This window comes from Adiantum capillus-veneris, chromosome 19, assembly GCF_014529385.1.
Source record: "Adiantum capillus-veneris isolate H3 chromosome 19, ASM1452938v2, whole genome shotgun sequence".
In the NCBI taxonomy this organism is placed as follows: domain Eukaryota; kingdom Viridiplantae; phylum Streptophyta; class Polypodiopsida; order Polypodiales; family Pteridaceae; genus Adiantum; species Adiantum capillus-veneris.
The window spans coordinates 52,226,724-52,237,672 of record NC_140949.1 but is presented as its reverse complement, the minus strand read 5'-3'; the positions used below and the strand labels follow the sequence as shown (position 1 = coordinate 52,237,672).

The following is a 10,949-nucleotide window of genomic DNA, read 5'->3' as shown; positions in this document are numbered from 1 at the left end:
AGGGAGCTGACATGTGTCCCCCATTCCTTTTGTGTAAAGGGAGCTTGTGTGTGTGTGTGTGTGTGTGTGTGTGTGTGTGTGTGTGTGTGTGTGTGTTTCACTCTCATCCCCTACTTGCAAGGCTCGCCCCCTCCAATGTAGGGATTATGAAGACTTTTTGGGACACATACAAAGCATCCAATTTCCCTAGTGTTTGGCCTTTGGACATAACCTTTGAATTTTGGAACCTTAGCATTTTGGAAGTCTTAATGGGATGAACCTTAGGGTATTTTTATCCCATTGTTGCACCTTGCTCTTTTGCAGATAGCCCCCCCTTTGGATCCCTATTTTCCCTCCTTTGGATCCCTATTGTGGCCGGTCTGCTAGCTTATCCAATATTCTAGTTTTTTCTCCCCTGGCACTTCCCTATATTAAATGATCAGTTTAACATTAAAAAATCATTTAGGAGAATTAGATATTAGTTATTATGATAGAAATCATCCAATGTGATAAGCCCCCTCAATTTTTTTCATTTCCTAGCGGCCCGGTTTAGGGTTCACAAAGTTTCCTAGTAAGCCCATTACAAAAAACACATTACCCGATGGGGTTTTGGTGGATTTCCACATCACCATTTATTGACTTTTTTGTGATCACGTAATTGGGATTATGTGAATGTGATAATAAACATTGTGATTACAAGAAATTTCACGTGATCAGGTGAATATTAAATCCCGGTTTAGCTTTGCTCACATTTTATGCTTTATATCCCTTAGTGCTTCAATGTAAAGCGGCATATGGGATTCACATTCGACACATGGCACATTAAGGTTAGTCCATTCTCATAAACAAAATAAATCCTCCAAAGTATCCAAGAAGCATTCAAAAAGTGACTTGTATTAGACTTAATTTGTTCTATCTACAATCAAATTGAGCCTAATCATACCCACTCAAACCCCGAGATTGCCAAGATTATTTGAACAATGCAAATTCAAAAACAACAATAATTGCATTGATTTTTCCCCATCAAAAGAAGCCCAAAAACCACAAAGGGAAATTAATATTGACTCAAATGAGCATAGATTGATCAATTTGTGCTCGATCTAAGCGTCATCAAGCACATTTCGTAGCTCCTAATAGAGACTATCACTAAATCTATGGAAAGCTAAAATCAACTACTCGGACATGCATTTGAAAGCTAGTCCAAAAACTACACAATCAGCCCTTGGAAACATTTACGTGCTATTAACTTTCCTATCCGGACTCCAAATAATGAATCGTAAAGATATACTTGGAGACTTGGAGAGCACTATATAATCAGCCCTTAAACCTTTACTTTGCCAACTTCCAAGCATCCTAGATCACATGCATAAAAAGCTACTTTATGGCCCCCAAAAACCACATTAGGCACACATGCATGTCTAATCTTGTCGGCATCAATGCCCCACAACTCTGCATAAATAATATATACACTTCAAGCAAGCATAAATTTCTTTTTTCCACCCTTTTTCTTATCATGAATGGAGAGCAACGTGACACTATTTTAAGACCATTTTTCTCACACTAGTTCAACTCTCCCAACTTCTGGTGCCAACAGAGAGGTGTCATAAGGGTGTAAGAGGGCGCATGATCCTATGTACCATCATGGGAGTGGCGACTGGCCAACATTTGAGGAAGATTTTGTAAGTGTTACTCCATAATTCTAAATGTTTAAGAGTTGTGGATTTTGTACTTTCCCATTGAAATATTTAGGTTGTATTCAATAATTGAAACAAACTTCACTATTGGAAGGGAGCCATCAAGGTTGAAGCACATGTACGGCCAAAGAAAGGCCTATGCCTGCATCCCTTATAGAGAACTACCATCAAAAGGTGGATGAGCTATTATGGGTTTTTGAGAAAGCTGTGCTATAGCAATGAAATTGCTAAATAAAGGAAATGGTAGTGTTACATATTAGATATAGATTGTACACAATGAGAAGTTCTACAAGTAGCAAATCTTGGAAGAAATGAACAACATAGTCATGAGTTAACTAATCCCACCTTTTGTGTAATAGAGATGAGTGGGCAAACACGGTGCTACCATTGCTACTAGTGGGCTGTCTTTAATTGTGATAATGCCAAACTTCTCTTGAAAATCAAATTCTAGAGGAGCCCACCAGTGGAAGCCTTGTAATAAGCTTGCAAGTTGAATTTGTACATTCAAGAGATCTAGCAAATAACTAGTACATCCTCTTCGCCCGGCCCCAAAGGCTAACAATTCATAATTCTTCCCTTCCACACTCATAGTAATGGCTCATCCCACGTATCCGCATCTCGACCTATTGCCCATGCATTCACATATACTTGTATATTTTCAAGGACATCAAAGCCCATGAGCTTGCATGATTGAGTAGCCATGTGTGGTATCAAAAAAAGTACCACTGGGTGCAGCCTCATGGTTTCATTGACAATGGCTCTTAGATATGGTAAGTGAGCAATGTTGGTCTCCTCCACCATTCGTTCCATGCCTACCAACTTTTCAATCTGCTCTTGCACGAGTTTTAATTCTTGAGGACTTGCTAGAAGTTTAAAAAGTGCCCACTCAATTGTGTAAGCAGATGTATCTGTCCCTCCAATAAACGTATCCTTGACAACACAAAAAAGAAGACATTTATAGCATGCACTCTCTCTCTCTCTCTCTCTCTGTCTGTCTCTCTCTCACTCACACACACACACACACACACACACTCACACACACACACACATACACACACCAAATTTGGTGGGATTCAAACTTGGAGCCATACCAGTATGAAGGCTTTTATGTTGTCATCGGTTATACTCTCCTTGGAGGACAATGAGAGCAACAAAACCAATGACTACATTTGGAGTGGGTGGACTACACATAAGATTTGCTTACCATCACATTACAGTATGGCTCCATTTCTAGCATTGGAGCTAGTGGCAATAATGTTGGCTGCTGGTTCTCCATATCTGTAGGTTTGTGTCGGATCGAGAGAAAGAGCTCATCAGCCTGGGTCAAGGAATGAACGAACGAACGAGAGAGAGAGAGAGAGAGAGAGAGAGAGAGAGAGAGAGAGAGAGAGAGAGAGAGAGAGAGAGAGAGAGAGAGAGAGAGTCCCCACATCGTCTTTAGTAACTGAAAACAGAAGCACATGAGGACGGAAAATAAATTTTTTATGGAACATTTGAAATCCAAAGGACTTGCCCATCCGTTTTAAGTATATGCTAACAAGCACAAGTAACTAGCACTGTCTGGGACAACATATTCAGTGACACATTACCATGCCTCTACCCAAAAACAATATGTAGAAAACTCTCCTAACTTATCAAATAAAACCCCTCTTGCTACTCATCTTCTCCTCTTTTTTCACATGCTCGTAGACTTCTTAACCAAGCCCTATGGCTTTCTTTTCTATCTTTAGGCACACTAGCTCTCAAGTACCCACTTGGGCTCTCAACATATGCCCATGTAGTCCTTACGTCCCAGAAAGGGGAAGCCAAATGGGAATTGTGTTTGAACACCCTCCTATAGGTCCAACAACAAGTAGTCATTGTCAGCTCATTCGATTCTACCAGGGCCATCTACTACCACTATACTAGCCAGCATTACCTACGCAAGGAAGGAGCCACCACACCATAGCTCCATGGGGTGAGAGCTTCCCAATGGAGAGGCTCTCGCAAGAGATACCCTTAGCTCCAGGGATTTCATTAACATGATCACAAATATTGTGTGATCACATTTCAAAATACATGATCATGTTAAATATTAACATGACTTTCCCTTAACCTATAGAAATCATCCAATATGATAAGCCCCCTCAAATTTTTTCATTTCCTGGCGGGCCCAGTTTAGGGTTCACAAAGTTTCGTAGTAAGCCCATTACCATAAACACATTACCCGATGGGGTTTTGGTGGGTTTCCACATCACCATTTATTGACTTTTTTGTGATCACGTAATTGTGATTATGTGAATGCGATAATAAACATTGTGATCATAAGAAATTTCATGTGATCAGGTGAATATTAAATCCCCGTTTAGCTTTTCTCACATTTTATGCTTTATATCCCTTAGTGCTTCAATGTAAAGCGGCATATGGGATTCACAGTGGACACATGGCACACTACGGTTAATCCACTTCATAAATAAAAGAAATCCTCCAAAGTATCCAAGAAGCAATTAAAAAGTGACCTGTTTTAGCCTTAATTTGTTCTATCTACAATCAAATTGAGCCTAATCATACATACACTACACACTCAGCCCTTGGAAAACATTTACGTGCTATTAACTTTCCTATCCGGACTCCATATTATGAATCGTAAAGATATACATGGAGACTTGGAGAGCACTATATAATCAGCCCTTAAACCTTTACTTTGCCAACTTCCAAGCATCCTAGATCACATGCATAAAAAGATACTTTATGGCCCCGAAAAACCACATTAGGCACACATGCATGTCTAATCTTGTCGGCATCAATGCCCCATAACTACATAAATTATATATACACTTCAAGCAAGCATAAATTGCTTGTTTCCACCCTTTTTCTTATCCTGAATGGAGAGCAATGCGACACTGTTTTAAGGCCATTTTTCTCACGCTAGTTCAACTCTCCCAAGTTCTGGTGTGACAGAGAGGTGTCATAAGGGTGTAAGAGGGCGCATGATCCTATGTACCATCATGGGAGTGGCGATTGGCCAACATTTGAGGAGGATGTTCAACTCTCCCAACTTCTGGTGTGACAGAGAGGTGTCATAAGGGTGTAAGAGGGCGCATGATCCTGTGTACCATCATGGGAGTGGCGATTGGCCAACATTTGAGGAGGATTTTATAAGTGTTACTCCATAGTTCTAAATGTTTAAGAGCTATGAATTTTGTACTTGCCCATTGAAATATTTTAGTTGTATTCAATATTGAAACAAAACGTCTACTTATAGAGAAGTTACCATCAAGAGGTGGATGGGCTATTTTCATCAAGAGATTTATATTATTGGTTGTTTCTATGTAATCAATTTTGTTTTCTAATTGATATTAGTTATCTCTTACTAATTTGTAGTTGAAACCATTACAAACTTTGTATAATGCCAAACGAGGGAAAATGAATGATGCACAAATAGAAGTGGAAGTCGAGATCCAAATACCCAAAAGCTCGAAGTACTTTAAATTTGATTTAACTACAATTTCTTTTTACACGAGTCTCTGCATGTATATACAAATACCACCTGAAACCTTAATAATTTAGTCTCAATAATTGCTGCTAGGACTTGCCTTGCATGTACATGGTAGTACTAACTGGGGGGAAAAATCTCCAAAAAAGAAAGCCGATCCACTCTTGCGTTTTATCATGGTAAAGGTGTTCAATATGCGCTATGGCAATGAATTGCTAAATAAGTGAAATGGTAGTGAAACATATTAGATATAGATTGTACACAATGAAGAAGGATAACCTGAGAAGTTCTACAAATAGCAAATCTAGGAAGAAATGAACAACATAGTCATGAGTTAACTAATCCCACCTTTTGTATAATAGAGATGAGTGGGCAAACATGGTGCTACCATTGCTACTAGTGGGATGTCTTTAATTGTGATAATGCCAAACTTCTCTTGCAAATCAAGTTCTGGAGGAGCCCTCCAATTGAAGCCTTGTAGTAAGCTTGCAAGTTCAATTTGTACATTCAAGAGACCTAGCAAAGAACCAGGACATTCTCTTCGCCCCCAAACGCTAACAATTCATAAACTTCCCTTCCACGCTCAAATTACTATTTGAAAACCTATTTGGCTTAAATAATAATGGCTCATCCCACGTATCCGTATCTCGACCTATTGCCCATGCATTCACATCTACTTGTATATTTTCAAGGACATCAAAGCCTCATGGTTTCATTGACAATGGCTCTTAGATATGGTAAGTGGGAAATGTCGGTCTCCTTCACCATGTGCTCCGTGCCCACTACCATTTCAATCTCCTCTTGCACAAGTTTTAATTCTTGAGGACTTGCTAGAAGTTTAGAAAGTTCCCACTCAATTGTGTAAGCAGATTTATCTATCCCTCCAATAAACATATCCTTGACAACACAAAAAAGAAGACATTTATAGCATGTACTCTCTCTCTCTCTCTCTCTCTCTCTCTCTCTCACACACACACACACACACACACACACACAAACACACAAAAAAGAAGACATTTACAGCATGTACTCTCTCTCTCTCTCTCTCTCTCTCTCTCTCTCTCTCTCTCTCTCTCTCTCTCTCTCTCTCTCTCTCTTTCTCTCTCTCACCCCCCCACACACACACACACACACACACACAAACACACACACACACACACACACACACACACACACACACACATAGACACACACACACACACACATACACACACACACACACACACACACACACACACACACACACACACACACACACACACACATACACACACCAAATTTGGTGGGATTCGAACTTGGTGCCATACCAGTATGAAGGCTTTTATGTTGTCATCGATTTTACTCTCCTTGGAGGACAGTGAGAGCAGCAGGTCCAAAAGGTCCACACTGGTGGAGGATTCAATAGTGCTACCACAGGGCTGCTCCTCTGTCGAGAGTAAGGAATCTCCTGCAAGAGGATGCTGAGATTTTGAGCTATCTAGCAACAGCGACGCCAGACACCCTGAATGTCCATACATGCAATCAAGGGGAAGATGTCACTAATATTGAAGATGTTGAGGCACTGTAACAACTCATCAAGGAGATGCACCAGATTGAGAGAAGGATCCACAATATGTGAATCTGTGGAAAATCATTTCATGCAGTGTTTTCCCTAGCACCATCTTGGATACCATGTTATTGCTTGCTTGCAAGAGATGGGGCCACATTGCAAGAGATGGATGAAGAGGAGTGAACAGGGATTGCACGAGAGACACAAGACAATCCTAATAGATTTCAGCAGCAGAGAGATGCAGCTAGAGCATGTTTGGAGTCTGCGAGAGCGTCACATCTTGGCAGTGGAGGCTACGATACGCTTCGACATGAGTTTGTAAGTATTAGACGTATGCTTTAAATTATTAAAAATCTATATCTTATTTGAAGATTTATCTAATGATTAAACCATAATTTTGCAGGAAGTTGCCGTGAAGCGCCTTCCGACACGTCGAGAGGACAAGTATGGGTACAAGCATGGACTTGTGGCCCTTTTGACCCAGTTGCAGGAGGAGGGAGAGGACGTCATTTGGGAGGTATTACCATGAGGGTCTTCTCACTCAATGATTTTTTGCATATGTACAGTTTTGTAGTGCTTATGTTTATGGTTTATGGTTATGTTTATGGTATGGCACAGATGTTATGGTTAAGGTTTGATAGTCAACTTAAGATTATGGTTTTGCTATGATGGTATGAAATCATGTGATGGTTATGGTTGTGCAATGATGGTATGGCAATGAGGTGATGGTTATGGTTTTTCTATGATGGTATAGCAATCATGTGATGGTTATGGTTATGGTTATGGTTATGGTTATGGTTGCGCAATGATGGTATGGCAATCAGGTGATGGTTATGGTTTTGCTATGATGGTATAGCAATCATGTGATGGTTATGGTTATGGTTGTGCAATGATGTTATGGTTATGGTATGACAAGAAAGTTATGGTAATGGTTATGCTATGGAAAACAGGTTATATTTATGATTTTACAATTTTCAACTCATGTTTTAATTATGGTAACAGGTTATGTTATTTTTACAATTCTTCTAATTGCCATGCACTCGCTCTTTAGCATCAGCTTGTAGGTGGAGTGCGGTTGCTTGTGCACTCTTCCTTTGGGCAGAGAGGGCTGTTTTCTTTTGTTGTAGTACGTGCAGCATTAGTTCCCAGCTCTCTCTGCCCAAAAACAATTTGCAAGTTTGGTCGTCGGTATAGACAACGGTAGGAGCATCGATACAGGCTTGTAATAAGCATCAGAATATACTATAGAAATATCGGTGTATATTTTGTAGCATATTTAGATGCGTATTTCAAGGTTTATCCCGACGTAAGGTATATCGATGCTCATACCGACACTACGATACCACTGTCTCTTTCGAGGTCTATTTTAGCGCTTTTTAGTTTAAAAAGTAACTTTATTTCGTGGATACCTACACAGATTTTTGCACGATGTCTTGTAGTGTATGACCTAAACTTTGTAGTTACAAATATAAGATCTAGGACTAGGTGTTCCACATGGGTGAAACCTTTCTCTGCTGCTGTCATCATTTGACTGAAGAAGTAGATTGGCCTCATGAAAGATGTTGTATCCTTCTGGAGTAGCATATCCCCCAAGGAGTCATCACCCACACTTGAGGTGACATAGAATTTCTCATCCCACTTAGGTGGTGAGATAGTTGGTAGGGTGGCTAAGACCTCCTTTACCTTGTTGTAGTGATGTTCGCTCTCCTCGTCCCAGGTGAAAGTTGATCGTTGTGTGAGTTGTTGTAGTGGTAGAACAAGTTGTGATAGTAGATGTATGAATCTACTTAAGTACCTCACCTTTTGTAAAAAAGAGACCAGTTGATGTGTGGTTGTTAATGAAGGTAGGGCTATAAGTGTAGACACCTTACTTGGACCGGCGTTGATACCTTTTGCTGAAATTTCATGGCCTAAAATAATAACTCTACTTTTCTCAATGTGGCACTTGTCTACATTTAATTTCCTACCTAGGCTATGCAACCTTGCCAAACCCTCAGTTACCTTTTTTAAGTGTGAAATGCGAGGGCTATATATACAGAAATCATCAATGAACACTCTTATGGATGTTTCAAAGAACGGTTGAAAGACATATGTGACATATCTTTGGAATGTGGCCGGTGCATTTGCGAGACCAAATGGCATAACTCTGTATGCAAAAATAACCCCATGGCGTAATGAAAGTGGTTTTTAGCTGATCTTCCAAGGCTATGCGTATTTGAAAATACCCAAAATAACCATCACACACGGTGTATCATTCAAAACCCGCCACTTCATTCAGAATTTCATCCAAGAAAGGGAGAGGAAAGTGGTCTCTCTTTGTAGCTGCATTTAGTGGTTTGTAGTCAATGCAGACCCTCCACTTACCATTCTTCTTAGGCGTCACTACTATGGGTGACACCCACTCTGATTTTTCTACAGGATATATGAACTCTGCTTCTAGTAGCTTTCTTAACTCGGTAAGGAGTGGCTTTTCTTGTATGACTCCCAGCCGTCATAGCTTTTTCACAACTAGCTTTACCCCTTCATTCAACTTAATATGATGTTCCACTACTGTAATACCTGTGATTCTTTCATAGTTGTCAATGAAAAGGTCAGGAAATCCCATCAACATTTGCAAAAATTTATCTTTCTCTTCAATTGTTAACTCCATAGACATCATACCCTTCAACCTACTTTCTCCTAGGCCAGGTGATTTACTTTCCTCTTCATTGCTTTGCCCTTCTGGTGATGGGTCGCCAGTTGTGCTTACCCTTGTATATCCTTCATGATGATACCCATCACATCGATGGAACTATCACTTTCATCCGTGGATGTGGTCTCCTCCTCAGAAGTGGAAGACTCACTAGTGGTTTCATCTGCTAATGTCTCTAGGTCCATTTGCTTCTGCTTGCCAGTCTTCATGTCGTAGTAGATTGTGTCCCCTTTCTTACCATTCATGTGTAGAAGGCTAGTGTCCCAATCCTGCTTTTCCTTCATGGACATCAACCATGGTCTTACCAAGATTAATGGATAGCCCTTCCCCTTAGTAGGCATCACAAAACATCTACTTCTACCTCAGTGTTGAAAGCTTTTATCTTCACAGCACTTACCACACCTGCACATTTTACTTTTGCGATGTTTGCCATCTTTGCCTTGCATGGAGAAGGCCTGTCAATCTCGAGCCCTAACCGAAGCATCATAGCTTCACTCATCACACAAATTTGTGCACCTCCATCAATGTAGGTGTTTCCAACCCTCTTACCCTTTATGTTGACGTCGACAATTGGAAGGATGTCATCCATGTTGCAACCCGAAATTGCTCCGCCTACCTTCGCTTTGGAGCACCTTGTAGTAACCATTTTGGACCATTTTCGCCTTACCTTTGGTGCAAGATGTAGCAGCTATGGCCATGTAATCTTTGGTCCTTGCTTTGCCACATCCAATGTTAGATCATAGGGCCTAGAACTTTCCCCTAACTAGAAGTTGGTGATGCCTATTTTCCGTCGTGGCCTTGACGGCCTCTTGCTAGTCTCCCCTTTCATGCTTCTCTCATCATCAAATTGTGTAGATTTCTCCTTCCTAGCTCTCTTTACAGTCATGGCTTCAAATGGTTCTACAAAGGTTACCTTCTCCTTACCCTTATCCCTCTCCTTTACTCTGGGTGGATCCACTACTACGGCCTTTCCTTTCTCCTCTAACCTTATTATTTTTACAGGGCGATCAGGTGGTGGTGCCGGTGGAAGAGGTGGAGTCTTTATGCAAGCCACAATGAGGCTAAAATTTCTTTGCTGCATAAAGAGCTGGAGTCGAAGAGCATGCATGAGGAAGATGATATGGAAACTTTCCTTGCTAGTGTCAAGGATATCAATGAGCAACTTATTTCTATAGATGAAGTTATTTCAGACAGTTTCCTTGTGCAGACTGTTCTTGATGCCTTACCAGATTCTTACCAGACTTTTGCTAGTACTTGGAGACTTATGACCCAAGGAAATCCAGAAGTTGTCAAGTTTGATGCTTTATGCACATTGTTGTTGCAAGAGTCACTTTCTAGGAAAAACAGGACTAGACAGCATGCAGTTGAACAGGCTTTTATTGCTTCTCAAAGAAAGGGTGGTAACAGCAATGCAGCCACTTCTTATGGTTCTGCTGCGAGTGGCAAAACTTCTGTTCCCAATGCTTTTGCTGGCAGTACTTTGTCTGGCAATTCTGGTGATAAGGGCAAAACGAAGATGCGTTGCCATTATTGTAAAGCTAATGATCACTTGATCAAGTC

General features: G+C 40.6%; 2 pseudogenes; both read right to left on the bottom strand.

Annotated features, from left to right (window-relative positions):
- Positions 1 to 2,004: 2,004 nt before the first annotated feature.
- On the bottom strand, positions 2,005 to 10,045 carry LOC147434014 (flavonoid 3',5'-hydroxylase-like; annotated as a pseudogene).
- LOC147434015 (geraniol 8-hydroxylase pseudogene) lies at positions 5,483 to 5,964 on the bottom strand (annotated as a pseudogene).
- Positions 10,046 to 10,949: the final 904 nt, after the last annotated feature.